Consider the following 24,940-nt stretch of genomic DNA (forward strand, 5'->3'; position numbering starts at 1 on the left):
AAGTAGTGACAATTGTGAATAACGCTGCTGTAAACATCCATGTGCAGGTTTTTGTATGGACATAAATTTTCAACTCCTTTGGATAGATACCAAGGAACATGATTACTGGGTTATATGGTGAGAGTATGTTTAGTTTTGTAAGAAACCACCACACTATCTTCCCAAGTGGCTGTACCATTTTTCATTCTCACCCTCAATGCATAAGAGTTCTGTTGCTCTGTATTTTCACCAGCATTTGGTTTTGTCCGTGTTCCAGATTTTGGCCATTCTAATGGGTGTGTGGTGCTATCTTGTTTTAATGTCATTACTTTGGAGACATATAAAGTGGAGCATCTTTTCACATTTGCCATCTGTATATCTTCTTTGGAAAGGTGTCTGTTAAGGTCTTTGGCTCATTTTGGAGGTTGTTTTCTTATTGTGGAGTTTTGTGTGGGTTTTTATAAAGATTATTTATTGGGGTACGTGGGTGGCTCCGTCAGTTAAGCGTTTGACTTTGGCTCAGGTCACAATCTCTCATGGTTCATAGGTTTGAGTCCCGCGTTGGGCTCTGTGGTGACAGCTCAGAGCCTGGAGCCTGCTTCAGATTCTGTATTTCCTCCTCTCTACCCCTTTCCCACTCTCACTCTGTCTGTCTGTCTGTCAAAAATAGATGAACACTAAAAAAAACAAGATTAGCACTGGCAGGGAGGGGCAGAGGGAGAGGAAGACAGAATCTGGAGCTCAGGGTCTGGAGCCTGCTTTGTCTGTGTGTGTGTCTCTCTCTGTCCCTCCCCTACTTGTGCTCTGTCTCTCTCTCAAAAACAAAATGAATACATGTTAAAAAATAAAATAAAAACATGAATTTTAGGATTGCATCTTAATTATATATTTCATTCTGGACATAACTACTTTTTCCACAATTTCTAAATTAATATGGATCATTCTAAAAATCAGAATTAAAGCCCATAGAAACATTGTTTTTATAAAATATTTTAGAGAGAAATTATAAAATGATAGCTTCTCTTCTATATCCTCCTATTAAATACTAAAACATTTAGTATACATTTGTAACCCATTTGAAGAACTTTTCTGGCTGGATAATCTACCTTCTTATCCAGGGGTCATTACTCACAAAAATTTGGATTTTTCATTCTTAATACATTTCATCAAGGTTTTATTACATATTTATATAACTCTAAAAGAATAGATTATTTATTTATATTGAGAGAGAATGCGGGGGAGGGTCAGAGAGTGAGTGAGAGAGAGAGAGAGAGAGAGAGAGGGAGAGAATCCCAAGCCGGCTCCACACCCTCAGAACAGAGCCCGGTGTGGGGCTCAATCTCACGATCTTGAGATCATGACCCAAGCCAGATCAAGAGTCAATGCTTAACTGACTAAGCCACCCAGGTGCCCCTCTTATTGTGGAATTTTAAGAGTTCTTCTTATATTTTAGATAACAGTTCTTGATCAAATGTGTATTTTGCAAATATTTTCTCCCAGAATATGGCTTATCTTCTCCATCTCTTGACACTCTTTCACAGAGCAGTTTTGAATTTTAATGAAATCCTGCTTATTTATCAATTCATACTGTCATGGATCAAGCTTTTAGTGTTTTATCTATAAAGTCATCACCAAACCCTGAGTCACGTGGGTTTTTTTCCCATTTTGTCTTCGAGGGGTTTTATACTTTTGCATTTTACATATAGTTCTGTAATCCATTTTGAGTTAATTTCTGCAAAGGCCACAAAGTTTGTGTCTAGGTTCAGTTTTGCGTCTGTGGATGTTCCAGCACCGTTTGTTGAAAAGACTATCTTTGCTCCATTGTATTTCCTTTGCTCCTTTGTCAAAGATCAGTCAGCTCTATTCATCTGTGTCTATTTCTGGGTTCTCTATTCTGTTTCATTGATCTATTTACCTTGAACAACTATTTTTTTAACCCGACTATGAGATATAAAGTAATTTTAAAGATGATTCAAATTTGTTAAATTTTAAGTCTCATGCAGGTTTAAGGCTGATCAGTGATTATTTTTCAAATCATTACATTAGAATGCAGGCTGCTGGTTACATGGGAAAATATTAGTATAGTTCAGACAGCAAGAGTAGTGCCCTGCACAAAGCAGCCTATCCCCGCCATGCTTAATGAATATATTTTGTTCACAATGCTCTATCCCTTTTATCAAATGCTTTTCCCATTCTGGTAGCCAGAAGCATGTATGTATTGAATTTCTAAAATAAAAATTGTCCAGATAATCTTCTTTGCTCACTATCAATATACAGAATTCAACAGTGATTCAGAAAAAAAAAATGTATAAGTGAAAAATAAAAAGAACATCTCTTAATTAAGTTTGTTTGTAGTTCTTTTAAAAGGAAGATCATTTCAGGTGTGCTGAAATAAAAAAAAATCTAAAAAGGATATATATTTATCTATTTGTGTATTCATTTATCAAGTCCTTATTTAATGCTACCAGCACCTTCACCCCTGTAAGATGCTCAAGGGCCAGGTGATTCTCAAAATTATACAGGTTCATGACCAGTAAATATATTCTTTTTCATATTCTAAGTTCTAGTCACAGGTACAATTGTTACTATATTTTGCCATTAAACTCTGGTTATTTTTTTTTAAGTTTATTTATTTATTTTGAGAGAGGTAGATATGGTACAAGTGGGGGAAGGGCACAGAGAGACGGAGATAGAAAGAATCCCAAGCAGGCTCCATGTTGTCAGTGCAGAGCCCAATGTGGGGCTTGAACCCACAAAACTGTGAGACTATGTGAGCTGAAATCAGGAGTTGGACACTTAACTGACTGAGCTACCCAGGTGCTCCTCTAGTTAATTTTAAAACCACACTAATTTAATGTATTTTATAAAAGAATGTAGTACACTTATTGATTAATTTGAATTAGCATACAAATATTAAACATTACCAAAACTACTTGCTTTTAAATTCACATACAGAATATTTACATCTTATTTGAACTATACTTTTATCTGTTCAATCCTTGTTATCAAATGAATTCTTAAATTCACAACCTAGAATTAACATTTTTATTCCAAACATTTTAAACTAAATCATTTACATTTTTATTGGGAACCAAATCCACTCTAGCACTAATTATGTTTGTGTTCAGTTTTAAGCATCAAATTATATTTGTGCTCTATTTCAAGCATTCAGCTCTTTCGGTGAGAATTTTAGAGCTAAAAATATATACATGCTCTTTCAACGTCTCCATTTTCTGCCTCCTTGGTACCATTAGTCAACATTAGGGTAGGATTCTGATCAAGGAAAACAGCATGTAGACAGTGGAAATACAAACACAAAAATAAGACTGTGATAGAAAATACTATGTTTACAAATTACCTCCAGCTAACACTCTGAAAATAATATAGTCTTTTGAATGCTGAAGATCTTAGATATTATCAAAGAACACGAATGCCAGCTGAAATCCTCCACATTTGGGGAATACTGCCTTTAGAAACCATACTATACTATTAAATTTTTGTTAAATGTACTAGTATACAATCATCTAGATTATGTACTAACTACCATAAATTTTGTATACTGTAAAACTGAAGAGATCTAAAAAGCATGTGATTCAGGCACATACCAGTTTACATTATAACAAAAATTAAGGAATTAATGTTGTGGTATGAACTGCGTACTGGAATTCTATGATGTCATATGTGAAATCTGAACTGCAAAAAATAAAATAAAATAAGATCTATCCACTGAGATATAATAAACACAATTACAATATGATGGTACATATGGTGTGTGTTAGGAACCAAATGTTTGTGTCCTCAAAATTCATATGTTGGAACCCTGCCCTTCAGTGTGATGGAATTAGGATGTGGCTTTTGGGGAGGTAATTAGCTTTAGATGAGATCATGCATGGAGAACCCCCAAGATGAGATTAACGCCTTTACAAGAAGAGGAAGAGACCTCAGCGCTTCCTCTCTCCACCACATGAGGACACAGTCCTCTTCATGGCTGTGTTCCAGGTAGCCAGCACAGAACCTGGCACACATTATGCTTTTCATACATACAAACATGGGGTGGGGTGGGAGTCAAATAGCCTATTAGTTGGCTCTATAACCACCCATTCAGCTGTATTTAAAGAAGCCAACCAGAAGTTTCTAATAAACAGCCTATGAGGTTAAACCTTGGCATGTTTTCTTAAAGCCCTAGGCTAGTTATTTTCTGTTCCCAAAGCCTGATGGTTGATGTTCCTTTAGTGAAAGTAACAGTGGCCAAACTTACAGAATATTAATCAAACTAACTTTTTTCTTTCCTTTCAATACATAATTGCAGTTGTAATAACCAAGATTTCTTTATCATCCCCAAAAACCAGAAACCGCCAGGGAGACCGAGTCACGCATGCAAAAGCAAAGGGCTTTATTACGGGTTTAGGCTCGCCAGGGCCTAAACTCGGGCTCACAGACTTTACCAGCGTGGTGGACCCATGCTGAGAGCCCCGAACAAAGGCAGGGGAGGGCTTTTATGAGTTTGGGAAGGGGGAGTTACAGGAATCCAATTATTATTGACAGGTTTATCCAATTACAACATTTAGAGTGTTAACCAATCACAGAGTAGACCCAGCACCCAGGACCCTCACATAGGGTGTAACTAGCCTTAAGCAATAACTGATTACCTATAGCTTCTATTTCCAGGCCTGCCCTTAGGAATGTTAAGGGTATTACAAGGGTGGTCCCTCTTGCCTTGGGCAATGTGTGCCCTTCTATTGTCTCAAACCTGCATCCTTACACAGTTACTAATTTCTTATTCTATTACCTAATTCAAATCCCTTGACAAAAAGTCAAGTAGACCTTAGAGTCTTTCTGCAGAAAGACCAGTGTGGTGATCAGGAGAGAGAACAGGCTTTGGGAACATATGATCCATCCAGGTCTACTAATGGCTCTGCCTCTTAATGGCTCTGTGATCACAAATAAATTAGAACTTTCCTGAGTTTAAATTTTCTCACTAGAAAATTGAGCATAGTAATACCTAACTCATGTATCATGTAGTTAAATGATACAATGTATACACTAAGTATTTTGTACAATGGATGGAAATATAAAACTATGTCATTGAAGTTATAAAACTAATTTGGAAAAATCATTGTACTTTATGGTTATTAGAACAAACATGGAGAGGGGGTGCCTGGGTGGTGGCTCAGTCAAGCATCTGACTCTTGATTTCAGCTTTGGTCATGATCTTGAGGTTTGTGGGTTCAGGCCCTGCTCTGAGCTCTACACTGTGCTGACAGCTCAGAGCCTGCTTGGGGTTCTCTCTCCCTCTCTCTTTCTCTGACTCTCTCTCTTTCAAAATAAATACATGAACTGTAAAAAAGTAAAAAAAAAAAAAGAACCAACACAGCCCTGTTTCTTGAAAATGTGCATAGACCTTTTTTCTCACTAGCATGGTTTACCCAGAATCCTAGATTTCCTTAAATCCAGACTCTAAAGAGGTGACCTAATAGACTCACAGTGAGACACCAGAACTGTGAATTCACCAATTTCACACTCCCCAGGTCTAATTTGGCCAAGCCCAGAGGGAGATCAATCAGATGCTTGCCTGAAGCAAGAATGCAGCATCAGGTCCACCGAGAACAGAAAACGTCATTGACTGCAAAAGAATTACAGCCCAGAAAACACAAGGAAGCCTCTATGGGAGTGAATTCACTTGTTCAAATTAGAAGAGATCTTTCAGTGCTAAATTGAGAATGACAAAAATGTGAAAAACCATTATTTATCTGAGAGCCACCTCTAGCTTTGTAGAGTCAACATATACATGTACGTACTTATCAATGGTACAAGCTACAAACATGAGCTTTAGTTCACAAAAGGAAAAGGGCCCACAAAAACAAAAACAAAAACAAATTTTCACATTCAGAGCCAAATTCTGCATCAATTTCTAATCATAGTAATTTACATTTTCACATAATTTGCACGTATTATTGCCAGACCCATTAGGATTATTGCTACAAGTGGACTGAATCTGTATTACTGACACTCTTTCCAACAGCCTTCACCTACTTCTCTGAGCACAACAGCTAAGAAAGGCAGTCAAATGTTTCTGGAGAAGCTGTTACTGGTTCCTTAATGCTGTCTTGAGAGATGCATATGCCCCTAGTCTCCCATTATATATAAATATATTTATGTAAAAAATATATAATATTTACTCTATAGTGCTATTTTCCAAATAAAAAAAATTTTTACATATATTTATTTTTTTGAGAAACAGAGAGAGTGTGTGTGAACAGGGGAGGGGCAGAGAGAGAGGGAGACACAGAATCCAAAGCAGGCTCCAGGCTCTGAGCTAGCAGTTCAACACAGAGCCCGATGCAGGGCTCGAACCCACAAACCATGAGATCTTGACCTGAGTTGAAGTCAGACACAATTGACTGAGCCACCCAGTTGCCTCTATTTCCCATAATTAAATATCCCTCTTAGTCTACCCTTCAAGAGAGATATTTAATGATTCATCCCCTGGGAAAGCATATTTTTGGCTAAGGAAACCCCACATTTAGCCATTATTGCATGCCAGTTCTAAGTACAGGACCTGGTGCAGAGAAAAGCCTCAATAAATATTAGGTATTATTATTACTATCATTGTTTGTATCCTTTTATAAAGTTTTTTTTTTAACGTTCACTTATTTTTTGAGAAAGGAAGAGCAAGTGCGCACATGAGTTGGGAAGGAGAGGGAGGAAGAAGAGAGAGGGAGACACAGAATCCGAAGCAGGCTCTAAGCTCCAAGCTGTCCACACAGAGCCTGATGGGGGGCTCAAACTCACAAATGCCGAGATCATGACCGGAGCTGGAGAAGGATGCGTAAACAACTGAGCCACCCAAGTGCTCCAGTTTGCCCCTTCTTAAGTGTAAAGTAAAAATCTACATTTGAGGCGATCTCCTTCTCTCTTTGTCCCTCCCCCACTTATTCTCTCTCTCTCTCTTTCAAAAATAAGGAGACATTAAAAAAGAAATCTACATTTGAGAAAAATATGATGCTTTCCCAGGCATCTCATAAAAGTCACCCTCACCCTATTAACACTGTTCATCACCTTGAAGATTTCCTGCCATTCCTTTCTATCCTGCCAAGTTTCAGTAGATAGGTCTGCAACCACCCTGATATATCTCCCTTTGTATGTTAGCTGCTTTCAGAATTCTTTCTGTATTCTTATATTTTGCCAGTGTCACTATGATATGTCTTGCTGAAGATCGATTCAAGTTACGTCTGAGGGGAGTTCTCTGTGCCACTTCAATTTCAATATCTGTTCCCTTACTCAGATTGGGGAAGTTCTCAGCTTGTTCAAGTATCCCTTCCACCCCTTTCTCTCTCTTCTTCTTCTTCTGGAATTCCTATGATATGAATATTGCTCCATTTGATTGCATCACTCAGTTCTCAAATTCTCCTTTCGTGCTGTTGCATCAATTTACCTCTCTTTTTCTTGGCTTCCTCTTTTTCTGTAACTGTGTCTTCTAATTCACCTATTCTCCTCTCTGCCTCTTCAATCCTTGCAGTGGCTGCCTCCATCTTATTATGCACCTCATTCATAGCATTTTTTAATTCATCACAACTATTTTTAAGGTCCATGGTCTTTGTAGCAATAGCTTCTCTGGTGTCTTCCATACCTTTTTCAAGCCCAGCGATTAATTTTATGACTATTGTTCTAAATTCTTGGTCAGTTATGTTGCTTAAATCTGTTTTGACCAATTCTTTAGCTGTCACTTCTTCCTGGAATTTCTTTAGAGGGGAGTTCTTCCATTTTGTCATTTTGGCTAGCTTTCTGTCTCTTGTCAGTTTTAAAAGCTTGTTATGCACTCTGCACCTGCGAGTTCTGCTATATTAAAGGAGGCTCGTTGTCCATGGCCTGTCCGTTCAGGAGGTGTTCTTTTAATGGTGACCCTTGGTCTCCCTTGTTGTGCCTTTGGTTATTTCCCTACTTATAGTGATATTTGGGATTCTCCACCATGTGTACTTTGGCTTGTTTCTTGAGGTAGCCCTCTGAGGCTGTCTTCTTAGTAGACTCTGTCTCTTTTCCTCCCAGACACTTGCAGTTCAGCATTCTCTGGCTTCAGCCCTAATTTGTTTGAGAGATGCAGGCGGGAAGTATGGAACTTCCCATTTCTGCACCATCTTGCCTACCTAATTTCAATCTCATCCTGTTAACACTGAACTAGCTCCCTGGTGCTGCAAGCCTGTAACACCCCCTACCCAACCACATACACAGAATCAGGGGGAGCACTTTTATTCTGAAGAAACTCCCTTTGTGTGATGGACCAATTCTCAGACTCCCAAAATGGAAAATAAAAAGCTCTTTCCCAAAAGTCAAGACTGAATCTTGTGAGAATTCCACTGCATGGAGTCCCCACAGCAAGCTCAGGTTGTGGAAAACTGTATTCAAATTCTAGCATCATTTTACTAAGAATAACATATGGCAACCTATTATTTATCTCTATGGCTCATCTTCTGTAAAGTAAGGATATTAGTACATTTTTGATGATTGTGAAAATTATTACTTATTTGATAAATATATATCTATTATGTCTTACATGGAATATGGTAGGTGCCCATTAAACAGTACCCATCAATTCCTAGCCTTGTTTTTCCCATTTGTTTCTTGAAACTATGAGATTAAAGGCGATGAAGACCTTCTCACAGGCCATTGAATAGTTTTATTTGCTGTATACTAGAAGTCAAGCCAGGAGTCAACGACTTGAAGTGTCCCCAAAAAACTGTGGTGATGTCAAGGGCTGCAGGATGATGAGACATGCCTCCAAGTTGCCAACTAATATTGTAGCTGACATTCTGGGCCTTGTAGGCGGTCTTACTCTTCCAATGGAAAACTCGTCCCAGGAAAACTGTCATGACCCAGCATAAGAATCTCTGCCTCTCCTCTATGGATCCTGACTCGAGAGCCCATTGTAGGTTTTTAAGGGTAGCTTCTATGCCTTCTGAGGGTCGATCAGTAATTTAGAAACAACCAAAAATCATTTTGAATTTGAACAATAAGGCAGGTTATCAAGCTAACTAGACAAACCCAAGAATGTTTTGGGGAATGACCAGAGGATTGCCTCCAGCATGATTACTTTAAAGAAAAATCACACACAGCTAGGTGCATTCATGGTGTTTATAAAACAAACCAGTCTCTGCATCTTTTCAAAAGTTATTTTCCCATTGTAAAAATGAACATATGCCATTATCAGTATGTTAGGATGATAGTAAAGTATTTTTTTTAAGAATTTGGAAATAGGGATGCCTGGGTGACTCAGTCATTTAGTGTCAGACTTCGGCTCAGGTCACTCAGGTCACCGTTTGCGATTGATGAGTTCAAGCCCAGAGCTGGGCTCTGTGCTGACAGCTCAGAGCCTAGCCCGGAGCCTGCTTTAGATTCTGTGTCTCCTTCTCTCTCTGCCCCTCACCCACTCACATTGTGTATGGGCGTGTGTCTAAAAAATAAATAAACATTAAAAATATAAAAAATAAAAGAATTTAGAAATAAAATTTATACACAATGGATATGGCTGGTCAATGATGAAAGTGAACCAAGAATGTCTGTGAAAGAAACAGATGTGACTTGGGAGTAAACTCAGGGAAGCAGACTGGATTGTGACACAATTTGGTAAGCAGAAACCTAATTACTCACACGCAAAGAGGAGGGTCAGCATCATGCACGGAAAAGGGAAAGGCAGAGGCAGAGGCTGACTGTGTATTCTGCAGCACTGTTCAGGGGGAGGAGCACACGGTTGCCCATCACTGGAGAGGTGCTTTCTGCTGTGGGCAGGGATGATTTATTATGTTTCCCCTCAGCCAGGATAAAATATCTCTCCAGACTAACCACCTTCATTTGCTCTGATTACAGGCTAGGCAAGTGACCTTCTGATAACACTGGAAGGTGACAGCCGGAGGGCTGACCCTAGGCCATGACAAACTCTCCAAGATAATGCAAGGTTTTAAACCCCTCATAAAAACCCTGTTGGTCTTCAGGCAAAAGCCACCTTTTCTGCCTACAAAATATGGCCATGTTTGGAGATCTGAAAGTACAGAAAATTATTCAGAAAACCGAAATCATCTTAAACTCACAACCCAGAGACAATCATCGTTAATGTGTTGGTGTATGTCATCTGAACTCGTTTTTTTTTACAAAATTATTTCCCGTAACCGAGATCAAATTGTATATTGAGTTTTTTCATTTTGCTTTTTTATTAAGCATTACAATCTAGGTACTTTCTAAATTACCTAAGATATCAATAATGATAACCATTGAAATTGTATAGCATACCACCAACTGATTTTTTTTCAGTGCATTTAATCCTTTATTATTGAATGTCTGGGTGGCCTCTAGTTTTTTTTCTTTCTTTCTTTCTTTCTTTTTTTGTTTTTTTGGTGAAGAAAGCTATAATAGGCCTACAAATACAAAAGGCTGATTCTCTATTTGAGATTATTTCTTTGGTGCAAGTCCTCACTGTTGATTTTTAAGCTTACTTGAGCTCCTCCTTTCTAACTCTAACTGCCCCCTGGACTGTTCCACTTGAAGATCAACCAGCCCTAAGCAGGGCAGTGCCAAGGGCCAGCCCACCACTGCCTCAGACGAGGCACTCTGATGTGTTTTCTGTTTCAGAAGAAACCTGTCCTCAAGACTGAGCCAGAGAACTGCCGGTGGAGGAAAGTGACAGCCACTCATGGGAGTGGTGACCGGGGAAGGGAGGGCAAGGCCAATCCCCACCACCAGCCTTTAAAATCTGGGCCTATGGATCTTGTAAACTTGACACATATCCAAGCATCGTGACACCTCACTCCATTTCAAAAACTCATTTACTAGCTCCTTCACATCAATATTCACCATAGTCGTGGCTCTGAGGTAGCTTCTAATATAAACCCCATTTTACTGAGACTCAGAACTAAGTTAAGTGCCTTATCCAAAGTCATGCATGTAATAGTAGGAAAGCTGTATTCTGTCCAGATCCATTGACTCGGAGTTTGTAGTATTTCCACTTCACCGTTATGTTTCCTGGCCAGTAGTTATGCTGGGGTGGAGGGAAAATAAACCAGGCTGCGTGAGCTTTTATGATGCCTTCTGAATGTGTTCGAGAGGCAGTGGTGGCAAGCATCAATCTGTAATTCTAAACAAACACAGTTTAAAATCCCACGTGGACTATCGTGCACACAGATCCACCTGAGACCCCCGGTTTGAGCGATGACAGACGCGGATGGAGATCTGCGGCAGTTACGGGAGATTATATATGTTCTGGGAGCTCAGGAGGTCTAAGCACTCCACTATCTATAATTGAAAATGTACTGAAGCAAATGGAAGCTTGTGATCCCATGTGTATTTTATCAGATGCTTCGGACATTAAAAGAATTCCTAGAAAATTATAAATTGAAACACCTGTCACGTAGTGGTAACAGGAAAAAAAAAACCATACTTAGACTCTGGAAAGAAAAGAATAAATTGCCCATAAAATAATTCATAATAGATTTGCAGCTAGAACTGGTTATGAGAGAGTAATGTGGTATGAAAGATAAGAGATGGAATTCCAAAAATGCATGGGGACTATTGCTAATTCTTTATATGAGAACGAGAATAACTGTGCAGACACAGTTAATTGTTCTGCCTGCAATGTAAGAGGAAGACAAATACAAGTAATAACAGCAGCACTTGAGGCATGTGAAGGAGAAATAGAGGAAATATATTTTTTCCTTATTTCTAATTTTGTAAGAAGGAAATTATACTCAAAATAAATTCAACAAACTGCTTTCACAAGAATTCATACTATGAAAATAAAAAGTGTGCCCTCATTTTCTCATTTCATGGTAAGAGGGACTTTTCAAAGAATTTAGGAATCAATTTTAGTAAAATATACAAGTACATTATATAATTAAGTACTGGAAAGATGCTTCAGACAAGATGATGGTAAAGGCTGCCCTTCCCCAAATTCCCAAGAAAATGACCAACAAAATGTACAAACGGGGCGCCTGGGTGGCTCAGTTGGTTAAGCGTCCGGCTTCCGACTTCGCCTCAGGTCATGATCTCACGGTTCGTGGGTTCAAACCCCGTGTCGGGCTCTGTGCTGACAGCTAGCTCAGAGCCTGGAGCCTGCTTCACATTCTGTGTTTCCCTCTCTCTCTGACCCTCCCATGCTCGTGCTGTCTCTGTCTCTCAAAAATAAAAATTAAAAAAAAAAAATGTACAAACAGGATCCACACATAAGAAATTGGGAATGGGTGGGGCCCCAGGGTGGCTCAGTCGGTTAAGCCTCTGACTTCGGCTCAGGTCATGATCTGTGACTTATGGGTTTGAGCCCCATGTTGGGCTCTGTGCTGACAGCTAGCTCAGAGCCTGGAGCCTGCTTCAGATTCTGTGTCTACCTCGCTCGCTGCCCCTCCTTTGCTCATGCTCTGTCTGTGTGTGTGTGTGTCTCTCTCACACACACACACACACACACATACAAATAAAGATTTTAAAAAATTAAGAAATTGGGAATGGGTGCCTGAAAGAATAGTACTAACTGGACTGGATGAAATGGAACCTATTGAAAACTGACATGAGATGTGTTACTGAGAAAGAACAGCTTTCCTGGATAGCAATTCACAGAAGCTCCTAGCCTGGGGGATAAGAGTTTGAGGACAAGAGCAGGCTGAAAGTTAGGGAAATGTACCACATGCAACAGTTTGTGGACTGGCAGCACTAGGCACACTGAAGATCACTACAGAGATGTATACAGATAGAAATGTATAAAACCTATAGAGAAGTGGGTTGTGTGTAGTGTGATGTGCGTGTGTGTGCGTTGTGTGCCCAGACACATGTGTCCGTGCCTGTGTGTATTACAGGGAAGGCTTCTATGGGGATCTAGTTTGTAACAGAAGTCAATAATAGCAAATCTAATCCTTGCCTTGAGCTGATAATATATTTTCTCCCCACTTTGTCCTTCCTTCCTATCTGCATTTAAAGTTTCATCTATAAAATCTTTAGACAAGAACACACAGCACACCTCTGACAGACCCTTCTGAATTTCATTCCCAATAGTGGGCAGGGGTGGATTAGGACAATGAAAACTATGAAAAACTGCTGCTGTTCAAAGAAAAGTGGAAATTGGCAGGTATTTTTCTCTTTTTATGCTGCCTTTATCGGGTTTTGATGTCAAAGTTATTCTTTAAAATGGATTAAAGAGTAACTTTTTCCATGAACAGGAACAGTTTAGCATAGAAATAACTCATTTAAAAGGTTGGCTAAAAACCCTGTGCTATTTTAGGAGAGAATTCTTAGCCCATCTTTCATAATTTTCCTTCTTTTTATTGGGTTATTTAGTATTTATATTTCTTGAATCAAATTCATATGGGGCTTCCCTCAAAAATTCAGTGGAAATAATGATAGGACTGTTTTAAAACTTTTGCTCTGCTACTTGCCACTCAGTTTGGAAGGCCCTGCCACATAGCACATCACACATTAACTTTCTGGCAGGGGGAGCATAAAATAATTGGCAGAAAATATTTTGGAAAGTTTTTAAAATTTTTATTTCTAATTTAAAGTAGATAATATATTCACAGAATTCAATATTCAAAAGATTTGCAAGTGAATGCATAAAACGTCTCCATACTTTTGTCCCTAAGCTATCTGGATCCATTATGAGGACATAATTGATTTACTGTGCATCTTTAAATGATCTGTAAAATTTTTGTTTTTGGCATTAATAATTAGAGTTTCTATCTCATTTCTTGTACTTTGGTACTTTTGTGCATTTGTGATTCCACATTTACAGGCTTTTGGAACACCATACTCCCTAGGCCTAAGTGCAATACCCATAACACCCAAATCATAATGCGGTCGTGGCTCAGGCTTGTCCCAACAACAATGCATTGCATTTACACGCCTCCTTGGCAACTGCACCATTACGCGCTCCCTAGGCTTGGGCAGAAAACGAGCCAGAAAAGTTCCAAACTGGATGAATCATTTACTCATATTTAAAAAACATTTTTTAAAATGTTTATTTATATTTGAGAGAGACAGAGAGTGCACCAGTGGGGGAGGGATAGAGAGAGACAGAAACAGAATCAGAGGCAGGCTCCAGGCTCCGAGCTGTCAGCACAGAGCCCAGCGCAGGGCTCCTGCTCATGAGCCATGAGGTCATGAAGTCAGATGCTTCACCGACTGAGCCACTCAAATGACTCGACTCAGATATTGTTTTAAATCCCAAGAACCATTTCTTTTTTGTTTGTTTATTTTTGAGAGAGAGAGAGAGAGAGAGAGAGAGAGAAAGAAAGAAAGAGAGGCAGAATGCAAGTAAGGTAGGGGCAGAGCGGGAGAGAGAGAGAGAGGGAGAGATGGGATCAGAAGCAGGATTCAGGCTCTGAGCTGTCAGCACCAAGCCTGTTGTGGGGCTTGAACCCATGAACCGTGAGATCATGACCTAAGCCAAAGTCAAGACGCTTAACTGACTAAGCCACTCAGTGCCCGCCCCCCCCCCCCCGCCCCCACCGCAAAGGGCCATTTCTTAAAGAAGGGTACCTTAAGCCTGCTGTTCTTGGCTCAAAGTCCATCACTCTTACTTCTCCTTTTCCACGGAAGAATGTTGGAAGGTTGTGGAGTTGGGCACCTGGGGCTGTGTGAGGCTACACAGATTTGTAGGCTTTGTAGGGTTTACAGTCTTCCCAGAGTAGGTGCTAGTTAACCATACAGAAACTCCCTTGCAGAGCATACCAAGGAGAGTGCATCTTATGATTTAATTACTCAAAGATAATGAGTGTGGCTTCATACACACATATGCTGCCACTTTTAAGATACTATTGGCTATGATTCCAGATCTCTTTCAATGTGTTTACTTATATGCTATACATTTAGGGGTGTGTATATATAAAATAATAGATAGATTCCTTTTCCAGGACTTTGAGCACTGCCTGCTGAATGGAACCAGAGGGGGAGAAGGGGGAGTCAGTAGAGTCTGTCTAAAACGAGAACAAAGATCACTGAAGTGTATTGAAAGTCCAGTCACCTCCTGGGTTTCTGCAGCTCACCTGTATGAGTTATGCCACCCTGGAGAGAAGCAGGGTCATTTGCATCAAGAAGTCACAGTGCATCCCAAAGTCAGCTGAGATCTAGAGGTGGAGTTGTGACTTCTGTATTTCAGTGTTTGAAGACAACCTGACAGAGGTCACTGGTCACCTGCTCCCTCTGCCAGTGTGTGACCTGGACATAGTGCCATGCCTGGTGCCTCTGACTCTGAAGGTGCAGCTCCTCCTCCTTCACCCATAAAGCAAGTCTCCTAATAAAGTCTTGGTTATTGTATGGAATTCTGAGACTTTGAAGCACTTCGTGAGTCTTCAGTGCTAAGGCTTCTGGAGGGGAAGGTCAAGAGCCCTGTACCCAGTCTGCTTCTGACAGCAGTGGCAATGCTCGCACCAAGATGAATTCCTTGACACAAAATTCAAGTCAAACTTTAAATTCAATCATGTTCATGGAAGTTCAAATAGTTTTCTATTTACCCAGAACTATTAATATTCTTATCTAATAACTACAGATGAAAGCTGGGATTTATGTAAAGACAAAATAATTGATTTGTAGGGATAAAGAAGTTTGAGTATCTTGAATATGGTGACAGCTATTTTTCCTTCAAATGTAACTTTTAAAAAAATTTCACTTTAGAGAGAGAAAGAGAAACCAAGTGCGGGAGAAAGGCAAACAGAGAGAATCTTAAGAAGGTTCCATGCTCAACACAGAGTCCAACGCAAGGCTCAATCCCACAACACTGGGATCAAGACCTGAGCCAAAATCAAGAGTCTGATGTTCAGCCGACAGAACCACGCGGGAGAAGGAAAACTTAAGGTGACAAATACCACCAATGGCTTTTAGAACCAACTGCTGCATTTTAGGAGTCTTCAGAATCATCACTAAGATGCAGTGATCACAAGGGGGAAAAAGATATTGGAAAAACATAAAACTCTCAAATCAGAAACAAGCACTAAGTCTCTCTGTAATTGCAATGTAGTTATTAATCACTTATATTGAGAATGATCCTGACAAGGGCACCTGGGTGGCTCAGTTAGTTGAGCATCTGGTCATGATCAGCTCAGGTCATGATCTCACAGCTCATAGGTTTGAGCCCCACATCGGGCTCTGTGCTGACAGCTAGCTCAGAGCCTGGAGCCTGCTTCAGATTCTGTGTCTCCCTCTCTCACTAACCCTCCCCTGCTTGTGCTGTCTCTCTCTGTCTCTCAAAAATAAATTAAAAAAAAAATAGAATGATCCTGACAGAGGTGAAGTGATCGTAATGGTGAAAAACAGGTATGTACTAGTTAACACCATGTCTGGAACAGAGTAAATATTCAGTAAGTGATCACTGTCATTATTTTTAAATTTATGATTGTGGCCAACAGCAAAGAACTAAAGTTGAGGACAAACAAGTTCTGTTTTTAGTTGGTTTAAGGATGACAGTGATGGTGTCACTCTAAAATAGAGAAGAACTAAAAAAATATAAGACAAAAGGAGTAAAGGAAACATGAGATCCCTTCTAAGTTGGAATTTAATATTGAGTGACTGTGAGCGTCTCTACTGTGGCAATTATCATGGGAAGAGTTCTGCGCATCCTCCGGAAACACCAAAAAGCCACATGTACTCTCAGGCCACAGTTGCAATCTAGAGGCCCCCGTGCACAGGCTCTGTCTTCAAGTGTCCTGTTTATCAAGAGTTAACCTTTGCATCCATGTGCTGCCCCAACTAAGAGAATAAAGAAATCTTCCCTGATGAAGAAAACTTCAGGTGTTGAACTATGTTGATGTCTGAAAAGGATAGGGTAATATAATACAGTTCCTTAAAATTTTATGTAAATATTCTCAAATTACTGTGTTATTACTTTCTTTGAAAATTAAGAAACAATGATGAGGATTATAAGAAATGTCTCCTAATTTCCTATTAATTAAGACAAATTTTCTCATTTTCCATCAATGACGTCACAAATACATGTCTCTATGTGGCACACCAGTTGACTTCTAAGAAATCCTCACATGTGGTCACTGCATTCCAAAATTATACATCCTTATTTGGGCCAAGATTTAACTTTTTCAAGTTTATGTCAAACTGATAGTACAGCATTTATCTGGAAAAGTAAAAATTACTTTTTCCATTTTTATTTTCATAGATTTTTATAATCTTTTGTAAAACAAACAAAAAGGTACAGAAAATAGTGAAGCTTCCAAAATGCTCCTAGATTTCCCTTTACTGTACACTACTACCAAGTAGGAAATATATCCTGTCCAATAACTATTCTAGATAAATAAATAAATTTAAACTCTTATGATAAAAATATTGGACTGATGAAAATATAAAAAACTTTCTCATCAGAACCTATAATCAAGCTTTAGGACCCCTAGATATTTAAAAAAGTGACCTAGAAAAAGACAGTAATGAAATACACAAGGCTGATCTCTTGATCTCTCTGAATCAACTCATGTTAAACATTTACTATCTAACTTCTAGAGAGTCAAAAATTCAGAACAGAGTTAGACACAGGCCCTGGTCTCAGGGAGCTCACAGCATAGTATGGAAAGTAAGGATAATGATAACTCTTACACTATTTGGCACTGTCCAAAATATCATGGTTCCCTTAACAGTTTCTTTACCAACCAAGAGCTTCGTCTAGCACTTTCCTGAAAGGCTACTCTCATTCTGGAGAGTAGTCTGGAACTATTTTCCAGGTAACTGAGGTATTTATCTAAGAACTCATGTGGACAAAGCTTTGTTATTGCCTCCAGGCCACATTCGATCTGTGTTGCCTATGCCCTGTTTCAAAACTTTGCTTCATACACTGCTTTCTCTCTTCATTCCCACATTGGTTTTGACTCTTTGGAGCTTCTCTTCCTACCTGAGCTCATCCTTGCCTAGGATTCAGAACCTGGTTCCTCTTCACACCACACCTAACAGTTGCTTCCTATTCTCACTCATTCCCTGATCAATATGGATCTTGAACTCCAAGAGCTCTGGGCATTTTCTCATTCCTGTTGGAGCCAGGGACTCTTCTCAATGAACTCAATGTAATGAAGTGAGGATTAGCAAAATGCAGGAACACTTAAATTGACCACATAAGGATATTAAATTGCCAAGTACTTGAACAACTCAAAGTTAATAGCAATGATGACAACCATCATTTATCTTTAGGTACTCTATCCCTATTTATAGGTAAAGAAATGGGTTCACATGTCTTAAATAACTTGCCCAAATTCACACAGCTCGTAAATGTGAGAGATGGAGCTAACATTCAATCCCAAATTCCAAAGCTCCAAAGCCTACTCCATGTAAGATCCCATATTTTTGAGACAGAGACAGAACACAAGTCAGGGAGGGGCAGAGAAAGAATGAGACACAGAATCTGCAGCAGGCTCCAGGCTCCAAGCTGTCAGCACAAAGCCCAATGGTGGGAGTGGAGGGAGGGGAGAAGCAGGGCTCGAATCCATGAACTGCGAGATCATGACCTGGTAAGAGTTCTGACTGAGCCTCTCAGGTGCCCCTCTTTTGTTTTATTTTTGAGGACAATTTCATTAGTATTGCTAGATTTATTTAAGATGGCAAATACCATAACAGAGGTGCTCAAGGCCACTGTCACTCAAGATAATAATTGTTAATATTAAATGCTTATTATATGCCAGGTATGAGGCTATATTCTTTACAGAAACCCTTTCATTTAAACCTCAAAAATAACCCTATAGGATACATACTACTCTTACGCTCATTTTACAAATGAACAGAAAAAGCCAAGGCTCAGAGAAGTTATGTAACTTGCTGAGTCCCAAAGCTATTAAGCATTAGGGCCAAAATACCTTAAATCCAGAGCCTAGCCTGGTCATCATGCCAGCCAATCTGCCCATTTGTCCGCTTGACAGATGTGAGGGAATCCAACCTCAAAAGAGACTCACCCAGTCTCCCTACTTCAATGGCGTCCCTACCCTCCTCACCATTCCTGCATCTTCCAACTCAATATACAAGATCAATCCTTGATGACATAAGGAGATCTTACCCATAAATGTAAGTAGTAAAAATGTGTCCCCAAGCAAACTCTGAGTTAGATTTTCCTTACCCTTTTCTATGCAGAGGTTGCCAAAGTCCTTGTAAGGACATAAATCTCCATATCATAATTTAGAAGTGCTATAATCTGTTCCAAAACTGGAGGAGATATAAAACATAAAATGCTTAAAAGGTATAAACTGGCAAGAGAGAGAAACTCTGATTAGAAAAACCTTGTACATTTGACCTTCATAATGATACATTCGAATGTTGTTTACAGGAGTATTACTCAGACTGTCATGCATTGACCTAACTGCTTTAGAATCATTTGGGATAGCTTTAAATGCAGATACCTAGGCCTCCCTATGCCCATCTCCAGAAACTCTGGAGAGGAGATGAGGCTCAGTCATCTTTATTTAACAATTAACCAGCTCCCTGGTGTTCTGAATGTGGATGCAACACCAGAGCAATCACTCCACCCCATGTGACTATATGATCTTAATTATAATTTGGTTTTGCAACTGTTGGACAGATTAAGGATCAAGACATAGGTTACTTAAGAACTGACCGAATAATTTATTATTATTATTATTGTCAGAATAGCTTACAGATGTATGTATACATTCAAATATTGATGTACTCAATTGTCATAGTGGCTCAGCACGTGAACGTACGTGTGTGCACACATTAGCACCCCCAGAACACCACTAAAAGTAGAAAAATAAATCAGGTCGAGTATATTTATTTGCTTTTTATATCACACTGATTTTTAAATGCATTAGTCCAAGTCCTGCAGAGAGATGCTAATCAGTACTCGGAGAACAAAGGGTTTTATACTCAAAAAAAAAGCTTGGGAAACTGCTCCGCTAAATCCTTCTCCTGAGGATTCACAAAACATACTAAAGATTTGAGATGCTCTAGAAACTTGCTAACTTTGTTTAATATTTAACAAACAAACTTATTTGGGTAGACGATAATCTTTTTCTTCTTTTCAGCTCATTCTTTACCACCAATTTGCTTAGCTCTGAATTCATTTCCTCAATAAGTAGGTGTTACAAATATATGCAGCAACCATAGGCTAGGCAGTGTGTTAGATTCAAGGATAAAATGGTGACTATGCTAGACAGACTCTTCAATACCCACATTCATTACCATGTGAAACCTGTCAAATCACAGTTTCCTCATACCCCAAGGGGCCCTGATGCAATGCAATCCGCTTTATTACCTCAGTTCCACCACTGACCTTACTTCAGTTACAGTTTAAAAGAGACTGAGAATCTCCAAACAAACTCAGAGCGGCTCCCGAGCTGGGTCTGACAAGCAGAGGGAGTCCCCAGAGAGTTCCATACCCGCGTTGGCTTAACAACAAGTGCAGTATTACAGGATCCGTGTTGGTGCACTAACGCACGATGGCTGTTTTAAAGCAGGCATTTTTAGTAGTTGTTGAAACAAAATTTAATCTATAAATTTATGCTGGACAGTAGTTTCTTCATAGCATGGAGTTCTGCCAATGATCTATTAGGCGTTTTCAAATGTCCACTGTCAAATGAAGGAGGTAGTTGCAATATTTATCTGAAAACTTTGCTTTGTTATATACTTTTGTTGCTGTTGGATTATTTTCCTCCTGAAATAAGGGACACTAAACAAGTCCACGGGACTTCATATGGCTCATCCCATTGCATTGGGAATGACTGAAAGGATGCTAAGTCATTGGCTCATGTAAGACTTGATCTGGGGTTGAGGTTTTCTCTATTTCAGTGACCATCCCAATGATGGGTACTCCAGGCTACAAATTCTCTGTATGTCCTCCCATGTGTTACAATTCAGGTGATTATGACTTTGTATTTGCAAAAGATGCCTTCAAACATGGAGAATCTGTACCCTGTAAGATGCTTTATGATTGTGAAACATTAGACTCTTAGTTCTCTCCAATGGCAGAGGAGATGGTAGCAGGAACTTAAGAATTGAAAGGGGATCAAAACCCAGGTCATTTACCTGTCTGTGTAGCAATCTTTCCCCACTGTTAGACATTCTCCATCACCCAGGTATAATTTAACCATGTGTAACTAAACTTGTGACAACATAAGACCCTTGTAACCCTCAGGAAGAATAGGTTGACTCACTTTGGCACCTGAAGTCTAGTCATCAGCTCTACCTGCCCAGTTAATCAGTACAGTGACAGATACTGCTGCCCTGTCATCCACACGTCTACTTTATGGCTATTAGCTTTGACCGCCCATGTGTTGCTCACATTTTTATCTGGCCAAATAATGCGATGCTTTGTTTTGAAATGTGAACAAAATGGACAAAATCACCTAGACTATACTGAATATGTTTGTTTCTTTGAAAATGTTTGTTTCTTTGAAGCAACAGCATTATTCTCCATCTATTTATTCAAGAATTACTTAGTGGGAGTCTCCTATCTGCCAGTTATTCTGCTAGAAGCTAGAGATACAGCAGGGAAAATATGCCTAGAATTAAAGGTATTTTTCATGTAGCCATGCAAGGTTCAATTCTGAAGGTGCAAAATAGTGAGCATCTTAGTTTTGAAGTTGCCCAGTAGTTTGGTTCATGTAGGCCTATCAAACTCTCCTAAGTTCACTACTACCCCAGGCAACTTTGGGGATATGTACGGAATTCTAACTCCCAGCTGAAGGACTTGCTAAAAGAAGATCATGTAGATAATACAAAGGAAAAAATGAGATTCATTTGGAAGGAAGGCTTTTTAAAAAAGATATTTGAAATGGAAATGGAGTTAAGTGACGTAAATCCCTGATGCAAGGGAACATGGTGCACATGGTCAGGTCCAATGGTTGAGAAGTCTCTACCGTAAGGTGGTCATCAGAGGTACCACTCTGCCAATGTAAAGTTTACCATTTAACACAAAAAGGGAAAAAATACAAGTTGTGCTTCGCCTTTTATACTCAGAAATTTGAGAACTACCATCTGGTTTTTAAAGAGAGAAAACAACATGAGTAGCATTCTATTACCAAATGGCTAGATTTCAGTCTTTTAGTAGAAAGATTTGAAACTTTTATATCCGTCATTTCTTTACCTTTTAACATGTGGGTTTCTTATTTGTATTTATTATTTTTCATTGAATAAAATCACAAAATCCATTTTGAGTCTTCTAAAGTGCTCTTAGAGAGTATGGTCTAAAATATAAAAGCAGTATGTGTGTGTATTTGCACACAGAAAACTTCATAGCACTAAACAATTCATCCTTGTAACTGATTTGTGATAACACTTTATGAAGTGGCTTTAAACAAGAGGTAGAAGAAACTGGAGCTATTTGTGTTTTTCTCAAGAGAATAAAAGCTTTTTCCTTGAGTTCTCTGATGCATGTAATGCTTGAGATTCACGGAAATAGCACCCATTTCCCCTGAGAATAAAATCACCCCCAGGCAGAAAAATAACTCTGCAACACATAACTAGCAGTCTATTTCATCAGCTTCTCAAGAGCAACAGAAATTTTAAAAAACTCTTTCAAATGACATTGCGAAAGGACATGTTTCCTTAACAGAGATGATAGTTCATTGTGTTCCACCATGAGAAATGGCCTAGAATTCCTGAAGTCACCTCTCCACCTTGCCCTCTGCTCCCCACGGTCCATTCCTTTACCATATCGAAACCCTACAGTTCCCAAGGAGGCTCTTCAATAAGGATGGCTGTTCACAGTGTCACCAGTCAGCTTTCCTGTTGTTTACATCACAGGGAATCCCACCAAATGCTCCAGGTATTCAGGAACATTGACAGGTAGGTAGGGAATGAAATCCTCCCTCCTTTCCAAGACGAAGCTGCATCATCACCAAACTCAGGAGTTTCCTTCTGACCTCTCTTCAGCTCCTTCAGCTGGCTTTCCCCCGCAGGACATCAGTGTCCCAAGGTCCCGTCTACAGCCTGTTTTCCCTCTCACAGCACAGGAGTCTCAGCCACTCCCTTGTTTCTGACACTCCCCACTCAGGCGGCTTCCCCATCACTTCTCAAACCTGTCTCCTCAGATAGGCCTGACTTCCCTTCTCAGTTTATCTTGCCTTCTTGTCTTTTAAATGTTCCTGTTCGTGATTTTTCATCCCCAGTCTTCTTTCCTGTATACTCTCCTTATGCTGGGATTCCTTAGGCAGCTCACCTCTCCTCTCTGGTCCTCAGTTTACACATATGTGGAAGGAAAAAGATACTGGGCTAGGTAATCTTTGAGGTTTAATCCCACCCTCAAATTATGTGATGATAATGCAGAGGTTAGAAATGACAGTGGAGAAAGAGAGCAAATCTTTGAGGTTTAATCCCACCCTCAAATTATGTGATGATAATGCAGAGGTTAGAAATGACAGTGGAGAAAGAGAACTGGATGGGAAAAGTATGGACTCATAAGAATAAACCTCAGGAAGCACATCATGAGAAACTTGGGTTCTGCAGCTCAGAACAAGGCCCAGGAAGAGCCTTACAGTGAGGCCTCAGCAACCCTGTGGATCCCATCTGCATACCCTTTGGGCCCAATTTAGATTCCCTAAGAAATATCACAGGCAGGCAGCTTGGAAAGCAGAAATGTCACAAAAGGGAGGCCTCAGTGCCTGCAGAAAGGATCTGAATGTACAGACCACTTGTCCTTACTTCTTTTTTTTTTTTAAGAATTTAAAGAATTTAAATTTAAAGAATTTAAGGAATTTTTTAAAAAAGAATTTTGAAAGAGAGAGAGAGAGAGAGAGAGAGAGAGAGAGAGAAAGAGAGAGAGAGCAGGGGAGGAGCAGAGAGTGAGGGAGCCGCAGAATCCGAAGCAGACTGCAGGCTCCAAGCTGTCAGCACAGAGCCAGACGGGGCTCAAACTCACAGTCTATGAGATCACCACCTGAGCTGAAGTCACACGCTCAACAGACTGAGCCACCCAGGCGCCCCCTGTCCATCCTTCTTGATCCAGAAATAGAAAAGCAAGGTAGAAGCAACTCACAGTTCACCTGGTTTTGCTCCAGGAATTCCAGGCCTCAGACACTGGACTCCAGTATTCAGTTAGGGCTCACTTTAAAACTAGCTCAAGTATTCTTTAATCGAGGACTCTATAAGAGGAACAAGAGGTTGCTTGATAATGCAAGTGTTCTGGAATGAAAACTACACACACATGGTTTATGGGTAACTTATACATAAAAATTATAAAGAATCTCCATTCAGGAGTTGATATAAATGTCCAGCTGTTTCCCATTAGGGACCTGGTAAAAATCTTCAACAGATGTGACTAAAGGCTTCTGCCTCTGTTCCCCAAATTCAAACTTGCCTGCACTGGATGGCTCTGTTTGGGGGCCCTTAATGCTATCCTGGGTCACTGCTGAAGAAGTTTGCCTGTGACAATCAATCTATAAAATGCCTGCAGCACATACTTTGTTATGTAAGGGTTAATAATTACAAGGCTATTACAAGACCTGTTGTACAAGATTCAGGTTCCATTAGTGTCTTCTTTTTTCCCCATTTTGTCATATTTGTTTTTAGAACAGTGGTTCTCCACTGGGGACAGTTGGCGGTGTCTGGAGACAATTTTGATTGTCACACTGGCAGGATGAGGGGGTACTGGCATCTAGCAGGTAAAGGTCAGAGAAGCTGTTAAAGACTCTACAATGCACAGAACAGTGCCTGTGGAAAAAAAAAAAATCGGACCCAAAATGTCAATAGTGCCAAGGCCGAGAAACTCTGATTGATAGCCCACTCAGAGAACCATCCGTCAAAATCCATGGGAAGTCCAGGATCAGTCACCCAGGAATTCTCTCCCCTACCTTCCCCTGCTTTTGGGGGTTTACAGTAAGCCTGGAAAGAGATCCACAGCACTTCCAGCTGGGATGGCAGGCTCTGCCTTGCAGTCTGTCGTTACTGGATATTGCTCAGGTGGCCACGTAGTACCACTGGTTTAAAACACAAGGGGTCGGCCCTTATCTCTAATTTTCTCACCACAGCCCCTGATTATCACCAGAAATATCCTGGTGTTGCT

The sequence above is a fragment of the Suricata suricatta genome, chromosome 13 (genome assembly GCF_006229205.1).
Source record: "Suricata suricatta isolate VVHF042 chromosome 13, meerkat_22Aug2017_6uvM2_HiC, whole genome shotgun sequence".
Classification (NCBI taxonomy): domain Eukaryota; kingdom Metazoa; phylum Chordata; class Mammalia; order Carnivora; family Herpestidae; genus Suricata; species Suricata suricatta.